The sequence below is a fragment of the Mytilus galloprovincialis genome, chromosome 2, assembly GCF_965363235.1.
Source record: "Mytilus galloprovincialis chromosome 2, xbMytGall1.hap1.1, whole genome shotgun sequence".
Taxonomy (NCBI): domain Eukaryota; kingdom Metazoa; phylum Mollusca; class Bivalvia; order Mytilida; family Mytilidae; genus Mytilus; species Mytilus galloprovincialis.
Genome location: NC_134839.1, coordinates 113,893,481 through 113,914,871, shown reverse-complemented (window position 1 = coordinate 113,914,871; position 21,391 = coordinate 113,893,481). Strand labels below are relative to the sequence as shown.

The window sequence follows — 21,391 nt, the reverse complement described above, 5'->3', positions numbered from 1 at the left end:
ATATAATTGATAACATTGACCCCAAAATTTGCATAGTTGTGAAAAGTATTTGTAATGAGTTAAGAAATTAAGTTCATGACCAGTAGATCTTGCAGACACTTGAACCTTTAACTTGTGACTCCCTGAAGAAGACAAGATACCTTTAAGTATATTCAACTGACCCTTAAAGGCATTCAAAAGATTTAAGCCAACCAATCCAGGTTTTACAGGCAGACAAAATTATTGTTATTCCAAAAGCTTCCCTGGAGGTAAAATAAAATGGTTTATCTCCAAAAAGTGAAGTCATGCAGTTAATAAGCCAAAAAGTTCTGATAAAACTGCACACAAAAAAACCAATATATTGTTACTGTTTGCATCTACCAAATCAGTAAAACATTAGAGACAACATTGAATCAATTGGTGTCAACTTTTACAAACATTTTTATGAAACAGTTGTACAAGGAATTAACTCACTGTATGGAAGATAACTATATATTATATAACCTATACTTTAAGGCTTCTCTTTAATTTGACATAACACACAAATTACTGATTTCTAATGGTAGAAAATTGGAGTTGCATCAGTTGAGCCTACACCAGAAGTACATCAGCTTAGAATAATCAGGTTGCTGACCTTACGTGACCTGGTTTCAGGTCATGATGTTAAATAGCACCTAAAGTTGTTGTGTATTTGTAAATGTGCCAATCATATGGTTATTTCCCCTGATAATTGATGTTGCAGATAAACAATGATCAGAGGTACATCAACAGCTATCTGTGGTCAATGGCCTATATACACAGAATTGTTTGAATTGTTAGACAACAGCAACTTGTTAGTGGCATAGGATTAAATTGAGGAGATATATTAAGCAAACAATATCTTTTTTAATTTTAATTTAAGTGTTCTGGACAATTACAAAATACAACAGAACAGTCACTATAGTTGAATTGCTAAAACACAAAAATAATTTCTTTACACTTGTTTTTCAGGTTTTTGTAGTTTCCACTTTTTGGCAAGACTAACATATTGTCTTTATTTCTGTCATTGAGTGAATTAGTTTAAACATATTTATTTATAGTGGATTGGGAACAAGTTTTTGCAACTTATATTAATCCCTTTCCACTTTGCACGTGCGAGTGCTGCCTTGTAGTGGCATTAGCCTGCTCTTTTTCGAAATCTACAAGGGTGTCTTTAAAGTGCAAGAGATTATGGTTCTCTCTTAACACGGGTCAGCCATTTATCGTCCCCTTCCGATGGACTATCATCGTTTCCTCAAGACCATACTCGCAAATGGTGTCAAGGGAGAGTCCCTGAAATTTTCATCCCAGACGGGAATCGAACCAGGAACCTTTGTGTTAGTAGTCCGATGCACTAACCACTACACCACGGTTCTCTCATTGAGTGAATTATTTCTTGGTCACAAATTATTATGAGAACACTAATGCTTTTTTTGGTGAAAATCTGCTAACAAATCATAGTGACTGTCTATTGAAATTGAAAAATGTTTAATTAATGATTCTTAAAAAATAGATAAGCAATAAATCACTCTCACAATCAAATGCAGAAATCATGTTTGAATAAGTAAGTAACTTAAAAATTCCCTCGCTCTCAAAAACAGCTTTAGTGCAAGTACTGACATCATTTTTAAATGTCATTACTTCAGAATAACTATTCTTTAAGTCAAGCCAATATAATATATGTGTTTACCCTTGTTTAAAGTGACTGTATGTTACAATATACTGAAAGCCCATCAATCCTATATAAAAAACTGAGTACTGTGGTTGGCCCCCAATTTTAATTAAAAATACTGGAATTCCCCCTTTCTTATCTAAAACTATTGTACTTCCCTCCATCTTATCTAAAACCTACTGTTTTTATATCATTATATAACTTCTGTATAAATTTCAAATTTAACTTTAACTAAGTTTACAAAAAAGTAAATCACAAAAATACTAAAACTCCACAGAAAGTTCAAAGCAGAAAGTCCCTAATCAAATGGAAAAATCAAAAGTTCAAACGCATCAAATGAAAGATAACAAATGTTATATTCCTGACTTGGTACAGGCATTTTCTTTTGTGGAAATTAGTGAATTGAACCTGGTGTTACATCTAGCTACAATTTACAATTTACAATGTCGATATCAGAATCACAATCATCTAAAGATTAAATATATTATATAATACTGGTACTTTTCTGCAAACAGTTCCTATCATATCGTTTTTGTGTTATATGCCCTCCTTGGGCCAACATTTAGTAAATCTCAACTTTTTCCTTGTTCTGTGAAAACTATTTGACTAAAATTTGCATACTCAAATTAGTTTTTCAAAAGTGAATCTCTATATAAAAAATAAACAAATAAAAAGAGAAACAAAACTTCTAAATTTACAATTTCTTTGAAAATGGTTACACAATGATTACTGTCTGAGAACATTGTAAAGAACTGATCTTACAACCAATTAAATTAACTCTGAGAAACCAAAGTTACATCAGGCTTTACTGCTGTAACTAATAAAACCTTTGGGGAGAGAAAAGTATAAATTAGATCAAGCCTGATCAATCTGAATGGTTCCTGATAACCTTATTTAATACACAGATAGTTTATTTAATAAAGAATGATAACAAGCATATTTCCTCCTCAATACACAGAGGAAGAAAGGTACAATGGTATCTATGTCGGCTGTCAATCAACAGATATCGACTATCAATCATCACAGAGTCTGGCTGTAGTAAACACTACTCAATTATTTCTTTCTATACAAGTTCAATTTGTTGATGCATACACCTTCTTTTTGAAAACTTTTGACTACTTTTTATATGTTTTTTCAAGATGATGTTTGTTTTTTTCAAGTTGACACTTTGAATATTTAGTTTTTAGTTACAATTCCTGTTGTCTGTGTATGTGACAGTTTTAAAAAACATGTCAAAGGTAAAGGCTTGAGGGGAGGGGACTGGATTGTAATCCTTCACTAGCAAATATGGGGAAGAGGGAAAACTACTGAAAACAAAGTGGCCTGAAAAGTAAAGTGTCATGAGTTAACAGCTGGTTCCTATCTCAATATCTTAAAATTTTAACTTTTTTTTTTTCTCTCTCTTATTTTCATTAGAAAACTTATAAGCTCTGTCTCGTAATTTTGATTTTAAAAGGAAGAACTGAATAGAGAAAAAATTGTATTGCAAACCTCACTGTAACCACTCACAAAATGGTTTTGGTCCTATATATAGAAATTGAAAAAAAAACTCCACAAATATAGACCATTGTACAGTGACATAAAGCATACTATGTCTAAAAATACAAATCAAACTTGATTACTGTTTGCAAGAAATTGCAACATTAAATCCAACCCAGTGTGTCATCATCCTGCCATTGATCTACCCATCTGTATCTTTACTCTTGATTTAGTTTCACCATACGAGAAGCCTAGTGAAATGTAAAACGTGAACATTTCTACCTATTTACCTGATTATAGACTGGTAGTACCAGTGTATACAAACATAGAACATCAATTTTCCATACAATTTACATTAACTGTATAATTATTAAGACAAATTAACTATCTTCCCCTTCTGTTTACTTCTGTGCTCAAGGTATCAATCAACCAGTAATTTCCATTTCATCCTTTGAACAATAAATTAAGCTTAGAACTAGTGCTATTAACAATGGTAAACTGTTGGTTTAGTTTTACTGGTAAAACTTAAAGTCAATATTTACACAGAAAAAATTGATAGAATAGGAGGCTTAACTAAACAAGGTATACTTCCTTTGTACATGTACTGGATATAATATCTATAATGCAGGTTTAACGTGGGCTCAGATAATCATGGTCTTCCATTTGATACTTGTGTCAATAAGCTATTAGATTCATTACATTCAAACAAATTTAACATATATTAGATAGAACTAAATACTGAAGTCAGTACAACTACAAGACCTATAATTAAAGGCATTCAGTGTCAGTCCCAAGAATTGTCCGAGCCAGGTGAAACTTTACCTGTGGGGAATCTGGGGATCTGAGATTACCTGCATTCTTAATCCTTTTTCTCACATGGTAAAGTTCAGAATGTTTCCAAAACGTTTGTGTGCACCCTCTAACCTAGGAGGTTGGTTGAGACATATGTTACAGTAACTCAGCCAATAGCAAATCATAGGGTGAAAAAGGACAACTTTAGTATTAATTACTGGACAGCTATCCAAAACAAAGCTCAAATGACAATAAATAAAGTCAGAAGACATCCACAGTGGCACAGTCTTCAATACTATATACATGTATATAAATGGAAATTTTCTAAGAAAAGTAAGCCTATATATAGATGCTGCTGTAAACATACATGCATTTTACAGTCAATAAAGTACCAAATAGATATAAGCAAATGTGATATGAGTGTCAATGAGACAACTCTCCAACTAAGTCACAATTTATAAAAGTAAACTACTATCAGTCAAAGTACAGTATACAACAGGGACCCTGATGGCTCACACCAAATTGCAAGCTATAAAGGGCCCCATAAATTGACCTTTTACTACCATTATCCAGCAAGTCTAACTTTTTAATTCGTCAACTCTTTTTCTGCTGCTAAAAAAAAATAAAACATTACCATAATTTCTTTGATGTTCACCTGAATTTTCGCTAGACTGTATAATAATGTGTGTTGCGTCATTAATTGAAGAACAAAGTAAAAAGGCCTATTAAGGATGAAATCAGGCACTCATCAATCAATACACAAACTGTACAATACTCAATGCAGCCTCATTAAAATAGTCAAGTTATGCCTGAAAGCACCATTACAATGGAATCAAATATCAAACTGGTCTACCAGAAAAAATAAATGTCGTAAAATGGACATTTCTTGGCTTTAGACTTCAGTTTATATTCTATACAAACTTGTTAGCATCCTATTTTCTCAAAAGAGCTAATAAAAGACACCTACTTGAAATGACATGACTCATGCTACAAAATATATTTGGCTGCCTTTACAAACATTTATTTCATTTTTCCTGTTTTTTTATCAGTATTTTAGACTATTACTGTGTGGATTATCAGCTTGTGAAAATTGGAGATGGAAAATATAACTTAAACCAGCTATCTGATAAACATTTTTCCACTAAGTAAATACTGAGAGCTAAAAAAATATGTGATTGGTTGAGACCTGCCCACCTGATATTGAACAAAACATTATATTCCCCTCTGAATATCTACCTTACACGATGTAATAAAACACTGTTTCAATAATTTTACACAGCGAGATAATTGACAATATCTTGTTTAATACTACTTAAGTTCTATTATCAAAACAGAAAGAAAAAAAATGTCATTGCAAAATAATATTTAAATAAAAAATTCATCAGTTATAAAATGACATGGAGAAAAGACCTAGGATTACATACAAACAAATAACATTGGTTTCCATGAAAAATTGGCCAATTATCTTTTTATACAATATATTTTTTAAATATTCCTGTAAATGACTTTTGGTTGCCTGAAAACTTGATCTTCTATAAAAGATTGGTGGATCACGTAGATAAAATTTTATACCGGTCTACTAGACAAGACCATGACCTAACAAAATCTACACTGGAAAATATTTAAAACAAAATATAATGCTAAAACCAAAACAGTTTGGTTGATGTCACATGTTCAGGAAGAGTAAGCCATTCCTGCTCAACTAGGGGCACCTATTGTGCTGCTAATGCAAATGAAAAACATGGTGGAAATTTAAAGTTGAATTATGTGATAAAACAGAACAAAAGAACACTAATATATAAGGATGCTGAAAACTAGTTGTTAATCATATCATTGTCTATGAACAGCCAAATAATCTAATAAGATCAGTCTCGTAGGAGAGCCATCAAACAGAATGAGAGAAAGGAACATATAAGTCCATTCAAAATGGTGTTAAAATCAAAAGATAAAGTAACATCAAAGCATGTATAAAAGACAATGTCAGGTTCCATTTGTGAATATGATAATGGGTTAATTCTATCACTTAATTGGTTAGATCTAATTTTACCACATTATTCCAATCATATGAAAGTATTTATAAAACAGATCAATATAAAAAACAATGCAGATTATGTAACCAGGCTAATAAGAGGTTCCATAGTAGGAGATCTACAGCAATAGAGATTCTACCATACTAGTTGGTTAAACAGACATAATTGTATAGTGGGCTGGTTCATGGTTCAACTATAGGAAGCTTAATTATTCATAGAATTGTTTAAGCAATTTCAGTTAGAATTAATGTTTTTGATAGTGTAGGCTTTTTTTTAATTAAAGAGCTTTAATTCTGTGTTTAAATTTTTCTCAAGTTACAAATTTAAAGAACATCAGTTTTATCTAAAGAATTACATAAGATATTACATTTTAGAACATAACACCTTATGGACTGGAAATTTCTTCTTAACATACCGGTAATGCACACAATTTTCAAAACAGTTTGTAGAAATTTAATTTGGTGAAAACATTTGTCTTTCCTCCTACTAAAGTAAATTAATTGTACTTCTCAGCAAATAATCAATAACAGCTCTCATTATTAGGAAGATAGCCCTATAATTAATAGTTATATCTCACCTTCTACCATTTATCTCCTGTTCCCCGAGGACACAAATCATTATGGAAGAGGGATAATGTTGCACTACAATAAGTAGATGTCAACTGACCCATTCATTTACACAAATCTGATCATTAATAAGCTTTTATAATACTCTATGTGGTCAAGACCCTTATTAGTTAAAGGTCAACTGCTTTTGGTAGCAAATTAAATAAATTACTCCGAGCACTATTGCAAATTATGTATTTATTCAGATTCTCAAAGCTATCCATTCTACTGGTTAAGAGCGCATTTGTTTCTAACCTAAACGATGTAAACGATTACGCGAGTAGTCGTTTAATCCATTTGTTTCTTACATTTTTTGGTCAACGTTGACATAGTTCACAAAAACGATGTACGCTCAAAATAGTCGCGTAGTCGTTGATCGTTTATCGTTGAGACGTGTAAACGATAAATTTGTTTCTGCATCTGTTGTTTAAATATTTACGAGCATGTGTTGTTTTCGCAAAGTCCTGGTTATTTATTTCCCGCACTTTTACCTGTTTGTTTACAGTGCATGAGTGTAATCTATTTCTGTCTGACTACGTGGGGTCGATAAAGTTTATTAAACGATGTATTTGTTTCTAGTAGCTTAACGTTTACTAAACGATAGTCATCGATGACAAAATTTCGGGTTAGAAACAAATGCACTCTAAAACATCCTGCTTCAATTTCAGATTTTGTAAGTGTCTGTAAACCAAGATTACAGTAATATTTTGTTTCATTTTATTATACATCCAGGAAGTGCATTTGTTACTGTAGGGTCTGTCTAACAATACTGATATTATACCAACCACAAACCATTAATATAATAGAAAGTAAAATCACAAAAATACCCAACTCAGAGGAAAATTCAAAAAGGAAAGTCCCTAATAAAAGGGCAAAATCAAAAGCTCATACTAACAAAAGGAATGTTTATAATCAACTGAACCATTAAATTTCAATACTAAACAAAATAATTCCTATTTGACATTATCCTATAAACTGGTTACGGTATAATGCATTCTAGCAGTTGACGGGTTAGTCCTCCTTCTTGACGTCACAGTATTCATAGACAACTCCATAATACAATGTCCACTTCCACCAGACACATCAATGAGTAACAAAGAGTTTTGTTAGGAGGAAGGTCTGGTGAATTTTGCTGTGAATGAGGAATCAATGAGGGTTTCAATTTCCAATAATTACCATCATCAATAAAGACAGAATACTTATTAAAAGAATCATTTAAAACAACTCAGTGCCCCAGCCTTCCCCTACAATATCAAGGTTTTTCCATCTCAAGACTGATACTTTCAAGAAGCAGATTTCTTTGTCTAGGGACTGGCTGTACTTTCTGCTAAAGTTGTTAAACCAGAACTAACCTCATCAGCATCATGATACAACTATATACATATCAAATATCTAATCAATATATATTAAATTGTTACAGAAAACAGTGAAGAAAACCTAAAATGGCCTTCAGCATAAGAGAAAACTTGAACTGTCATTATCAGTTGTATATGCATGTACTATTTCTGTGTATTTATGTTTGTTGAACCAGAGTTTGCATGTGCTACACTCTTTAAACACTAACTTTTAGTTTCTGTGTATTTCTGTTTGTTGAACCAGAGTTTGCATGTGATACACTCTTTAAACACTAACTTTTAGTTTCTAGTGATGAGAAAATTTGTGGAGAAGGGAAGATGTTGGAAGGGATCACAGTTTATTTGTATTTAATGATAAGACAGTTTTATCTGACTTAATCCTGATGTCTTTTTTTTTCAGCACATGCATTTCTAACTATGTAAATTCAAATTTGGATATGTTATGGAATTGATTCACTAATAATTTTATTAGCAGAGCCACAGATAATTCTTGTTTACTTTGTCTGAAAAATATTTACTTAGAAACAACTGGTACCACCATTACACTTTACAAATACAAAGGAAATTAACTAAAATAAAAATTATTTTGTAATGTAATAGGATTCAAATATTAGCAATAATTTGTGTAACATTACACCAGATGCTCATCTGATATTCTATATGATACTGTATTGACAATCAAATGTAAATATGATACAAACTTTGTAGTGGTGCTGTTTTACACCATCAATTTAAATTATTTATTAGTTTGGACCATAATGCAGAAGTTGATGAAAAACCAAAATTTTTCAAAATATCAATAAGCTATTCCTCAGAGGAATAAAAAGAGTTGTCACAATTTAACATTCATCATTTTTATCTCACTCCAATCACTTCTATGTAGCAAAGTTAGCTGGTCTTTTGATGTGAGGATTTCACAGTAAACCCAGACCACAAAATTAGCAAAGTTAGCACGTCTTTTAGTGTGAGGATTTCACCCAGACCACATAATTAAATTCCTAATGTATTCTTTTTGTCCTATGATTACGTCGAAAGGAGAGATTCACACCAGCAATTAAAATTCCAATTAAAAAAATCTAAATAAACAACAAAATTCTGGGGGATACAACACCAAGATTCTGCAAACTTTCTCCTTAACTATATATCTATATCAGTTTCAAATTAAAACAAAATCACCGAAAGAATTAAAACCTCAACATATGTAAACAAGAGGCAATACAAAAATACCAAAACCAGAGCTTGAAGCAAACTGCTCCATAAAAAATCAAAGCCTTAAAGGCTGTAAAAGCAATTGCTGCCATGTTAATGTTTGGGGACTTTTATTTTTCATCCACATATATACAAGAATAAAACCTGACATGAGTGTTGTCTAGTTAAAAGTAAGAAGGTTTTAACTTTATATAAATAAAAGACTTTAGCAGAAAGTCATTTTTAATATGTTTTATATTTCACAAGGAGACAACACGTTTACCAGGCTAAAGTTGGGGTCAAATATACATGTGCTGAAACATATAACTCAAAAAGAAATCATCATGGATTATCCCCTGGTAGTGTTTGTAACTTCCTTGGCAATAATTTCCTTTATTGATTTAATTTTAACAATTTTCATTATTAATTTATATTTAACCATTAACACAAATGATTAAGTTAAAACATTTCAACTTTCCAGACGCAAATGTTAAAAAACGGGAAAGAAATAAAATATCTTACAAGACATAAACATGTAAAGAATAAATGTATATTTCAGCTTAATAAAAATATTTTCATAATGTTACTTTGTCATCATTTTTAAAACTAAGTTCCAAACATTATTGCTCAGTTGATATGTGTCCTTGTGATGCGGTACGAGCACAGGCACTTGTTTCTATCCATAGGAAGGTCGATTATCCATATAAATAGTTTTATATGGATAGTCGACCTTCCTTTGGATAGAAACAAGTGCATGTGGGTACGAGATAACTACAATTCTCATGCAATCCCGAAAAGGGGGGTCATCACAGACAAACATGACATTAAATCGTTATCACTGAACTAGTATATATATTGTATAGGGGCCAGCTGAAGGACGCCTCCGGGTGCGGGAATTTTTCGCTGCATTGAAGACCTGTTGATGACCTTAATTCTGCTGTTGTATGTTTTTCTATGGTCGGGTTGTTGTCTCTTTGACAAATTCCCCATTTCCATTCTCAATTTTATTATACGAACAAGAACAAACAGCTCTACGTTGCTTTGATATTTATCAATTTTCAGGAAACATTGTGAAAAATGATCTTCAATATTTCGAAAACATGTGAAATAAAATTGCTAACACGGTGGACCGTCGAGTGTCAACAAACGTAGTAGACTTGTTCACTGAAAAGACGAGGATAATGGTTTCATCTGACATTTGTTATGCAAACCCATTTTTGATCATGATATTTAAAAAGACGTACTTTTTTTCAATCTATGTATTAATAAACTAGAAAATTCCAAATTGTAAATATCTCTTCATCTGGACCGACTTGGCATCTACTACGTTTGGACGGGTCCATTTCATTAGTAAGGTGATCGATAAATATTACGGAGTTTTGACAGAAAAGGAAAACGAACTTATTGTTATGTGTTTTCAACAAGGGTTTTGTTCCGCTAAATTATTTGCGCAAATAAAGTTTGTCTATTTTTAGATTACAGGTAATAATTTGACACTACGCATTAACCTGTGTAGTGATTTTGATTTTACGATAAATGTATGAATGAACGATAATTTTATGAATGAACAAGAGCACCTGACCTCTTAAAGAAACACAAATTAAACATAAAAAACCGTATTTATTAGGAGATAATTCAGTTAAATTTTCAATACTAAATCAACAACTGAAATGAATCCATATTTTGTTGAAACATCGTACGAACGGCGGAAAACGGAATCGCATTTATAAAAATGTACTTTTTTTCACTCGGACTTCTATGTTATTTGATAGTCAAACGGTTGACCCTTTAAATACAAAAATACATCTACAAGAACATATTCTGAAACTTCTTAAATCCACTAACTTTTTTTTAAAGTTTCAAGCTATGTATTGCATTAAAAAACATACATAGGTGTTAAAGAATGACTGACCAGGAGCCTGTTAAACAAAATACTATGGCTTGATCTGGGCGGAGTCTCTGATCTGGGTCACAAAGATGGCCATACGCGACGGCATAAAAGCAATTGCTTTAAAAACATATTTGATTCCTGATTCATGTGAGGCACTTGTCAGCAGGAACTTGGAGTAAAGCAGTCTTCTACAATTATAAGTTGAGACCTACCTAACTTAGAATTTTCTGTTATAGAGAAATCCAAATATTTTTTTCAATTTCTGATAAAGAGTGGTCCAAACCTTTTTCTGTTTTTGTTACAGAGCGGTCCAGATATTTTTTTCATTTTCTATTTATATTGTGGTCCATACTTCTTTCTGTTTCTGTTATAGGGAAATCAAAACATTTTTTGTTTCTATTGTTGTCAGTGGTCCAGATATTTTTTCCGTTCCTGTTAAAGTATGGTCTAAACTTTCTTCAGTCTATGTTAGAGTGGTTCCCAGGGTTTTAAAGTTCCTGTTATTTTGAATGGATTACTTTGACATTTACAAACTGGGTGGTCATGAACTTTGATGTTTAGGTTATAGGCTATGTTAATGTCACCCAGTCTGTAAATGGTCATCTCAAGAGATGTTTAGGTTATGGGCTATGTTAATGTCACCCAGTCTGTAAATGGTCATCTCAAGAGACGTTTAGGTCATAGGCTATGTTAATGTCCCTCAGTCTGTAAATGGTCATCTCAAGAGATGTTTAGGTTATAGGCTATGTTAATGTCAACCAGTCTGTAAATGGTCATCTCAAGAGATGTTTAGGTTATAGGCTATGTTAATGTCAACCAGTCTGTAAATGGTCATCTCAAGAGATGTTAAGGTTATAGGCTATGTTAATGTCACCCAGTCTGTAAATGGTCATCTCAAGAGATGTTTAGGTTATGGGCTATGTTAATGTCACCCAGTCTGTAAATGGTCATCTCAAGAGACGTTTAGGTCATAGGCTATGTTAATGTCCCTCAGTCTGTAAATGGTCATCTCAAGAGATGTTTAGGTTATAGGCTATGTTAATGTCAACCAGTCTGTAAATGGTCATCTCAAGAGATGTTTAGGTTATAGGCTATGTTAATGTCAACCAGTCTGTAAATGGTCATCTCAAGAGACGTTTAGGTCATAGGCTATGTTAATGTCCCTCAGTCTGTAAATGGTCATCTCAAGAGATGTTTAGGTTATAGGCTATGTTAATGTCAACCAGTCTGTAAATGGTCATCTCAAGAGATGTTTAGGTTATAGGCTATGTTAATGTCAACCAGTCTGTAAATGGTCATCTCAAGAGATGTTAAGGTTATAGGCTATGTTAATGTCACCCAGTCTGTAAATGGTCATCTCAAGAGATGTTTAGGTTATGGGCTATGTTAATGTCACCCAGTCTGTAAATGGTCATCTCAAGAGACGTTTAGGTCATAGGCTATGTTAATGTCCCTCAGTCTGTAAATGGTCATCTCAAGAGATGTTTAGGTTATAGGCTATGTTAATGTCACCCAGTCTGTAAATGGTCATCTCAAGAGATGTTTAGGTTATAGGCTATGTTAATGTCAACCAGTCTGTAAATGGTCATCTCAAGAGATGTTTAGGTTATAGGCTATGTTAATGTCAACCAGTCTGTAAATGGTCATCTCAAGAGATGTTAAGGTTATAGGCTATGTTAATGTCACCCAGTCTGTAAATGGTCATCTCAAGAGATGTTTAGGTTATGGGCTATGTTAATGTCACCCAGTCTGTAAATGGTCATCTCAAGAGACGTTTAGGTCATAGGCTATGTTAATGTCAACCAGTCTGTAAATGGTCATCTCAAGAGATGTTAAGGTTATAGGCTATGTTAATGTCACCCAGTCTGTAAATGGTCATCTCAAGAGATGTTTAGGTTATAGGCTATGTTAATGTCCCTCAGTCTGTAAATGGTCATCTCAAGAGATGTTTAGGTTATAGGCTATGTTAATGTCAACCAGTCTGTAAATGGTCATCTCAAGAGACGTTTAGGTTATAGGCTATGTTAATGTCACCCAGTCTGTAAATGGTCATCTCAAGAGACGTTTCAAAAACACAGGTTAAAAAGTGTAAATGATGATAAATTGACAATCTTGTTTTAAAAAATCTGAAAAACATCTATCTTATTTATGTTAACCTTTATAAAACAAATACATATATACTGTGGTTTCATTTATTTTTGTTGGTACCAATTTTCGTGGATTAAGGAAAACTTATATGTTCATGGATATTTTATTTTATGGTTTAGCGATAGTCTGCATGCATGCTTATGGAAAATTTGTCATTTGTTGAACATTTAATTCTTTCACCCATGAAATCCCCCAAAATTTATATCTAACAAATAATAATGATTCCACATTACTTGATTCTATAATTTTAAAGAATTTGCAGAGGTTGAATTAATATAACTAGGAACACAGAGATATGAACTATGAAAATAAGATGTGGTATGACTGCCAATGAGACAATTTTCACCTGAGACCAAGTGACACAGAACAACTACAAGTCACTGTATGCAATGCCTGTTTTGGAACAACTGATAACAGTCCCAAGTCAGGAGCCTGTAATTCAGTGGTTGTCGTTTGTTTATGTGTTACATATTTGTTTTTCGTTCATTTTTTTTATATAAATAAGGCTGTTAGTTTTCTCGTTTGAATTGTTTTACATTGTCTTATCGAGGCCTTTTATAGCTGACTATGCGGTATGGTCTTTGCTCATTGTTGAAGGCCGTACGGTGACCTATAGTGTTAATGTCTGTGTCATTTTGGTCTTTTGTGGATAGTTGTCTCATTGGCAATCATACCACATCTTTTTTTTTTTTATATTATCCTTTAAATAAAATGATTAAACATGTTTACAGGAGAAATTTGAAAAGAAAAATAATTGGACCATCTCATTCTTCATGAATGTAAAATTCTAGTAGAAATCTTAATATTGTACAATGTATATTTCTTCAAATTAGACAAGGAATAATAAGTCAAGTCTGTTTACAATGAATACTATCTATCGATAAACATATCAATTGTATGTAGAACTGAATCTATAATGATCTTTATCAGAATAATTTGCATTTGAAATCATGATCAACATGTCAAAAAAGTATTACTTATGATTTTATCATGTCCCACATGACAATTTCAAAATATCAAGTGAACTTAATCAATATGTGATCCTTTATAATGACAAAAACTAAAGATTTGTTACAACTTCACAGCTATCAATATTAATTTAGTTTACATAAAAGATTTTTAGTGACTGAGTGAAGTCAAATGGGTTCTATCAATAACCATGGGCGGGAGAAAAATGTAAGATTTGTCATAAAGAGAGTCTGTATACCTGTATATCATTTCTCAAGATCCTTCTAGCTTACAAAAATTAAAATCAGGTGAAATATGAACATTGATTCATTTCCTCTTAAAACAATTCAGTCTGCCACAAAACTTGCCTAAACTAAGAGTCATAATCAAACCTTAACCATGACCTAGACAAAAATCTTTTGAAGGTCTTTTTTTGTGTTGATTGGTTGCTGTCTCAATGACATATCATCCAACCCCTTTTTATTAATATCTAAAAGTGTAAATACTGACCTTAACACAATCAGTCCTAGACTGAACAGACCTTCAAATAAAACTGTGTATTTGTGTTTTTTTGTGACAGCATGTCCAATTTGATTTTCCATGCAAATATGACTAATTATAAAATCTTGGTCACATATGGCAGTTGTCGTAACTCTGCCGCTGTCACAGTAATAAACCTTGACTTAGAATCTAATAAGATTTATGTCCATTAGTATTAAGGTCCTTAATTAATAGAGGATCAGTAGTTAGACCCTCCCATTCACCATTACACAAAGCTATTGAGAGCTGATGCAGTAATTTATAGTTATTAAACATGTTATTATAAAAGCCCATTTATTTGAAGTTATCCGATTAGAAGAATGATGTTTATTGAAAATAATGGACAAGTGACAACAGCTGTCCCATAAAGTGTGTGGTGAAGTTAGTTATGTGGTACAATCAACAACCTATTAGAAGTCTTTAGTTTGTGGGCACAGTGGTCCAGAAAATGTTTGCTACAGTCATAATAGCCCAGTGAATCGGTAATGGTAGCCATCCTCTCCAACAGTCCCTGGTTTTTTTAGTTCTTGTTCTCTGCAGCCCTTGTCTTTGGTAGAGAGCCAGTATTAATCAATGTGACAATATATATTTTCATACAATCTGGTTGGACCCTTTGAACCTTACAGTACAATTCTTCAGTCCTTCAAACCTATGTTCATTTTTGTTGATTGTGCTCACTAATGTGCATTCATATCAATATACGTTAGAGTTTGCAGAGTATAACAGGTTAACTTGGCACTCAAGCAACCAACAGAGAACATACAGAAACCCAGAATCATGTGGCCACCAAGCAACCAAAAGTGAACATATAGAAAACCAGAACCATGCGACCACCAAGCAACCAAAAGTGAACATATAGAAACCCAGAATCATGCGGCCACCAAGCAACCAAAAGTGAACATATAGAAACCCAGAATCATGCGGCCACCAAGCAACCAAAAGTGAACATATAGAAAACCAGAACCATGCGACCACCAAGCAACCAAAAGTGAACATATAGAAACCCAGAATCATGCGGCCACCAAGCAACCAAAAGTGAACATATAGAAACCCAGAATCATGCGGCCACCAAGCAACCAAAAGTGAACATATAGAAACCCAGAATCATGCGGCCACCAAGCAACCAAAAGTGAACATATAGAAACCCAGAATCATGCGGCCACCAAGCAACCAAAAGTGAACATATAGAAAACCAGAACCATGCAGCCACCAAGCAACCAAAAGTGAACATATAGAAACCCAGAATCATGCAGCCACCAAGCAACCAAAAGTGAACATATAGAAAACCAGAATCATGCGGCCACCAAGCAACCAAAAGTGAACATATAGAAAACCAGAAGTTCTGGTTCAGAACCATTTTTTCAAGAAAAGTAAGAAAAGATGATCAAATGTACATTTTGTCATGAATTACACATAATTCTGTCATCATGTCATACCTATAAATCAGGTAACTAATTACATCATCAAAGTTATTACCTACAGCAGGTGAAACATAGGTAAATTGTCAAATAATCTTGTTCTCTTATAATGAGGTTACAAGTGTCAAACGACAGATTTACATGTCAATCAGTACACAATCATTTCCAAGACCTCTGTATCTGTCATGTTTCCAAGACCCCTGTATCTGTCAGGTTTGTGATGGAGACCTTGTGGAAACAGGAACAACTACATTCATAATGTTCTTCTAATGGTTACATCTCTCATTAAATCATCTAAATAAAGCTGATGTGTAAAATTAATATCAGCTTATTAATTAATATCCTCTTAAAATGTCTGTTCAAAAGAAAAATTTCAAACACTTATTTTTTTTTTATTATCTCCCAAAGTAAACATAAGTGAAATTCCACATTAAGTTTATGTAACACCAGTAAAGTAGGTCACTTATAATCATAAAACATATTTGTAAAATTTAGATGATGAATCTGAAGAAAAAAAAGTATTTTCTGTATGAGCCCAATAAACAGCATAGCAACTGGAAAAGACATCTTCGAGCATAACTCTTTTAACCATGGCATTACTTTTTATTCTATTGAGTATATGCAGGTTTGAAATATGTAAAATAGTTCAAGTTACATGTTGCAATTAGAATAAAATTAATGTTGAATGTGTCCATGGGATGCAAATGTTGCATGATGCACACTCTTGCATACAATGTAATAAAGGGACAAAATTCAAGAAGTGTAAAAGTGACACTACCCAAGTTAATACATGATCTGAGTTTTGTGGTAATAAACATTGTGTATAAATTCCATAACATTCGGTTAAAGCATACTGAAGGTAGAACAAGAGTGCATAGGCTGAAATGTCTCACCTTCTTTACTAATCATTGATATTATGTTGATAGTCCTTATAGCTTTATTACAACTGTCACATAAACTTAACATTAACCAAGATAACTAAACAAAGACCAATGAACCATAAAAATGAGGTCAAGGTCAGATGAACCATGCCAGGTAGAAATGTACAGCTAACAATGCATCCATAAAGCAAATATAGTTGACCTATTGCTTATAGTTTTAAGACAAATAGACCAAAACACAAAAACCTAACACTGAGCAATGAGGTCAAGGTCAAATAAAACCTGCACAACTGACATATAGTTCATAAAATATTTAAATACACCAAATATAGTTGACCTATGGCATATAGTATTAGATAAAAACCAAAACTCAAAAACTTAACTTTGACCAATGAAAAAATGAAAATGAGGTCAAGGTCAGATGACACCTGCCAGTTGGACATGTACACCTTACAGTCATTCCATACATTAAATATACTAGACCTACTGTTTATAGTATCTGAGATATGGACTTGACTACCAAAACTTAACCTTGTTCACTGATCCATGAAATGAGGTCGAGGTCAAGTGAAAACTGTCTGACAGGCATGAGAACCTTGCAAGGTACGAACATACCAAATAGTTATCCTATTACTTATAATAAGAGTGAATTCAACATTACAAAATATCTGAACTTTTTTTTTTCAAGTGGTCACTAAACCATGAAAATGAGGTCAAGGACATTGGACATGTGACTGACAGAAACTTTGTAACATGAGGCATCTATATACAAAGTATAAAGCATCCAGGTCTTTCACCTTCTTAAATATAAAGCTTTTAAGAAGTTACAAAACGCCCCCACCGCCACTGCCACCGGATCAATATCCCTAGGTAGAGCTTTCTGCAACAAAAGTTGTAGGCTCGACAAAAAATGAAAATTTCAACAATTTTTCCATTTGTAAAGGGGCATAACTCTAGAATGGTTAAAGTGACACCATAAAATCAAACTTGATCTCTATTTTGTTGTTTAAAGCATTGTGTATAAGTTTCATAACATTAGGTTGAGGCAAACTAAAGTTAGAGAATGGAAACAATATCAGGACGTACAGACGTACAAGGGTAAAACTTAATGCCCCTCCGCTATGGTGGGAGAATAAATAAAAATCCTCAGACCTAAAAGCAAACAATACTTTGCCAGTCTCAGTTTTAATAATTTTGCAACTGAAGCAAGAAGATTCTAGGAAAATTCAAATGTAAATTTTGTGTTTTCGTGTACATGCATGTTGTATTCCTCAGTTTGCCATCTGCAAGACTAAGTGTAATTCCCATGCAAAGTGTTAAACATATGCTTGGTTTTCTAGAGGGTTTCTTTTTACAAGGGTAATATTCCAGGTAAAAACTATCTGTACACTGAAACTGTTTTAAGCAGACTTATTTTAAAAGTAATAACAAAGTACACATTATTGATTGTTTCAATAAAACTAATTGAATTGATTTGATTATTATCCATGCTTGGTAAGACATATCTGTAAAAGGTTCTTGGTCTTTTTCCATAGTATTAACATGTGTTAATTTCAAATGATTATACTTTTTCCCTTAAACTACATCAAATTTGATCTGACACATTAAAAGTTTGGTACCTGCTTTATCACTTGGAGACAGTCATGGACAAAAGCTTATCGTTTGGAGACAGTAATGAACAATAGGTTTATCACAGGAACACAGTAATGGACAATAGGTTTATCACTGGAACAGAATAATGGACAACAATCTCAAGTACTGAAAATGGTTGTCAACATCTCAACAGGAAGTTGTAATAGATAACAACACGCCATCATATTTCTATCCTACCTACATCTCGTCCTGAATCCCACGGGAGTTAACGCATAACTTAACAGTAACACAGTGAATATGATGATCAATTACTACACAATAAAACCATAAACATTGATGATTTGAAGAGTCAATTGATTTTCATTAGGATCGTGTATCATTGTAATTACTCCTATTTCATGGAGTAAGAGTCCAGCCCAGCGGGCCAGAAATTCATCTTAATTATTTTTTCCAATATGTCAATGGACTGTGAATGTTTTTCCTTACAGATTTAATCCTGAATCAAGGAAAAAATGGATAATAGAATATTAAGTTATCTATAAACATAAGTTTGTTTTATTGCAGATTTTTATTTTCATCTCATACTTATAAAATATAAAGAAAACTGAAACAAAATTATGACCAACTACCATTACCACTTAGCAGGGTTTTCATACCATTATCTTTCTTAAATAGGGTTCAAGAAAACATTTTCATTTTGTTTTCATGTTTGAGTAAAATCATCACTTTGCTCTAGGGACAAAGACCCCACATAAACTACCAGGTTATAAGTTTGTACCCCAAATGTGCTTATTCAAAAGACTCTTCAGTGACACTTGAATCAAATAAAGTCAAAAGGCCAAATAAAGATTAAGACAGAAATGACAGAGATTTGTCAGTAGATGATTAATGGAATCCTACAGTCATTCCTCATTAAAATACCTGTGTAGGGTGGTTCCAAGAAGCTGACACTTAACAAATGTAAACATAAAGGAACACTTGAAGAGAGAGCATTTAACATTTTCTGAAATTACATAATCCTGGTACTTTCACCTAAACTCTTTATGAAAACAAAGTAGGATTTGTCTGGAAGATTACGTAAATAATGTGTAAATAAATACGTGTAGAAAAAAGAATGGGATTTCACAGGAAGTGCAGTTGAACATTTATTAACAGTAGAAACCTGATAATCTACCACTTTTTGTATGTTTTCCAGATTATTTATAATTGCTGTTTCTAATGTCTTTTCAATTTCAAACATTTCCTGTTTCTTATCTCAAATTAAAATAATTATTTTTGAAATCTGCTTGACAAGTTTGTTTTTATAGCTGAAACAATTATGTAATCTTTTGACCGTACATGTGGGTGGTAAGGTGTCAATTTGTGTACCTTGTTTACAATCCATATTTCATGTATTTCGTGTCTCCGTGCTATAAGTTCATTTTTGACACCATATTACGTGCACGTTTGTGAAAAAAACTAATGTTTATCTTATTTTCTTATTTTTTGGTTCATCATGACCGCTTAATTCTCATTCATTCATCATAGGCGGATCCAGGGGGGCCTGGGGGGCCCGGGCCCCCCTTTCGTGGGAAAAATTTGGTTGATTATATAGGGAATCACTGAAGCATGACTGGAGTGGGCCCCCACTTAGGTCACTCAGCAGGCCCCCCTTAGGCAAAGTTCTGGATCTGCCACTGTTCATGCACATATCCTTTTCCATTATCTTAAAACAGCTATAAATCTGTTGAGTTTTAGGTATACTAGGATATTGCTAAATGATTTTTAATTTTAAAATTTTAATACAAAAAGTTATGAGTTAAATTTTAGATGTATCTCACCAGATGTGAGTTTATAAACGTATACAATGTGTCTTCGTATGTAAAGGTTGAACACAGTGTACAATGAAAGCTTCAGTAAATTATTCATTCCAATTTATAACATTTTAATAGTTATCATTTTGACTAAAGTAAGTAATTTTATACTACTGATCAATACTAGATGAGACCACAGTCATATATAACTATTTCCTCTCGGAACAAGTTATGATGTCATTTGCATGTCATTCATCCTTAACTCTTGTTATATTCATCTTTACCAATTGTAAGACAATTCAACATTACAGCTTCAAAACTTCATGTCAATATAGTGAGATCAATATATCTCTCCACAGACTAAATTTTAACTTCTAAAATGTATACTTACAATTTTTTACTTGTGCGTCAGCTTCTTAAATATAGAACCACCTCTGTTTATCTCTGTAGAAAATCAAATGATATCCATTAAAATCGAACAATTGTTTATATTCTTGTCATGAAAGTTACAGGACAACAAAAAGATGCTTGATTGATTGATCAAAAAGCTGGAGACAAATTGCGACCTGATTTCCCCTCCAGCAGACTGATCCATATGGAAAAACAAATCAATTAGAACACAATATAACACAGTTAATGGGCTGTCTTACTTCACATTAGGGAGAGTAGGAAACAAGATCAAAAATCATTTGTACCTGAAAATATCTATTGTCAAATTTAAATGTGTTCTGAAAAAATTTAAAATGAGCCATCAGAACTGAAATGAGGTGTAAATAAGCTATTACATGGAAGTTAATTTTCTCTTGTTTCTATTGATTTTGTGATGAGATGAATCATTCAATTAATGATACTTAATTTACCCAATTAATGAGGCAGATTAAAACAGTGAAATAACTTAAAGTTTAAACATTTGAATGTTGTATTATTTTGTACATGGATGAGTTTTAATTAGGTTCTATGAGTACAGAATATTTAGTTACATCATAAATTTTAATTTTTTATTGAAAATTTCATGCTCAACAGCCTAAAATAAAACTCCCTTCTTCTGCTACCAAGATTGA

At 32.7% G+C, this 21,391-nt stretch overlaps 1 protein-coding gene across 3 annotated transcripts in view; it reads right to left on the bottom strand.

Moving 5' to 3' along the window:
• The window catches only part of LOC143065464 (zinc finger CCCH domain-containing protein 10-like), a 125,594-nt gene that overhangs the window by 60,024 nt on the left and 44,179 nt on the right, over window positions 1-21,391 (bottom strand). For all 3 annotated transcript variants that reach the window (XM_076239040.1, XM_076239038.1, XM_076239039.1), the window contains exon 5: window positions 20,722-20,774. The gene's annotated coding sequence lies outside the window, so the exon portion shown is untranslated. The remainder of the gene's footprint in view (window positions 1-20,721; window positions 20,775-21,391) is intronic.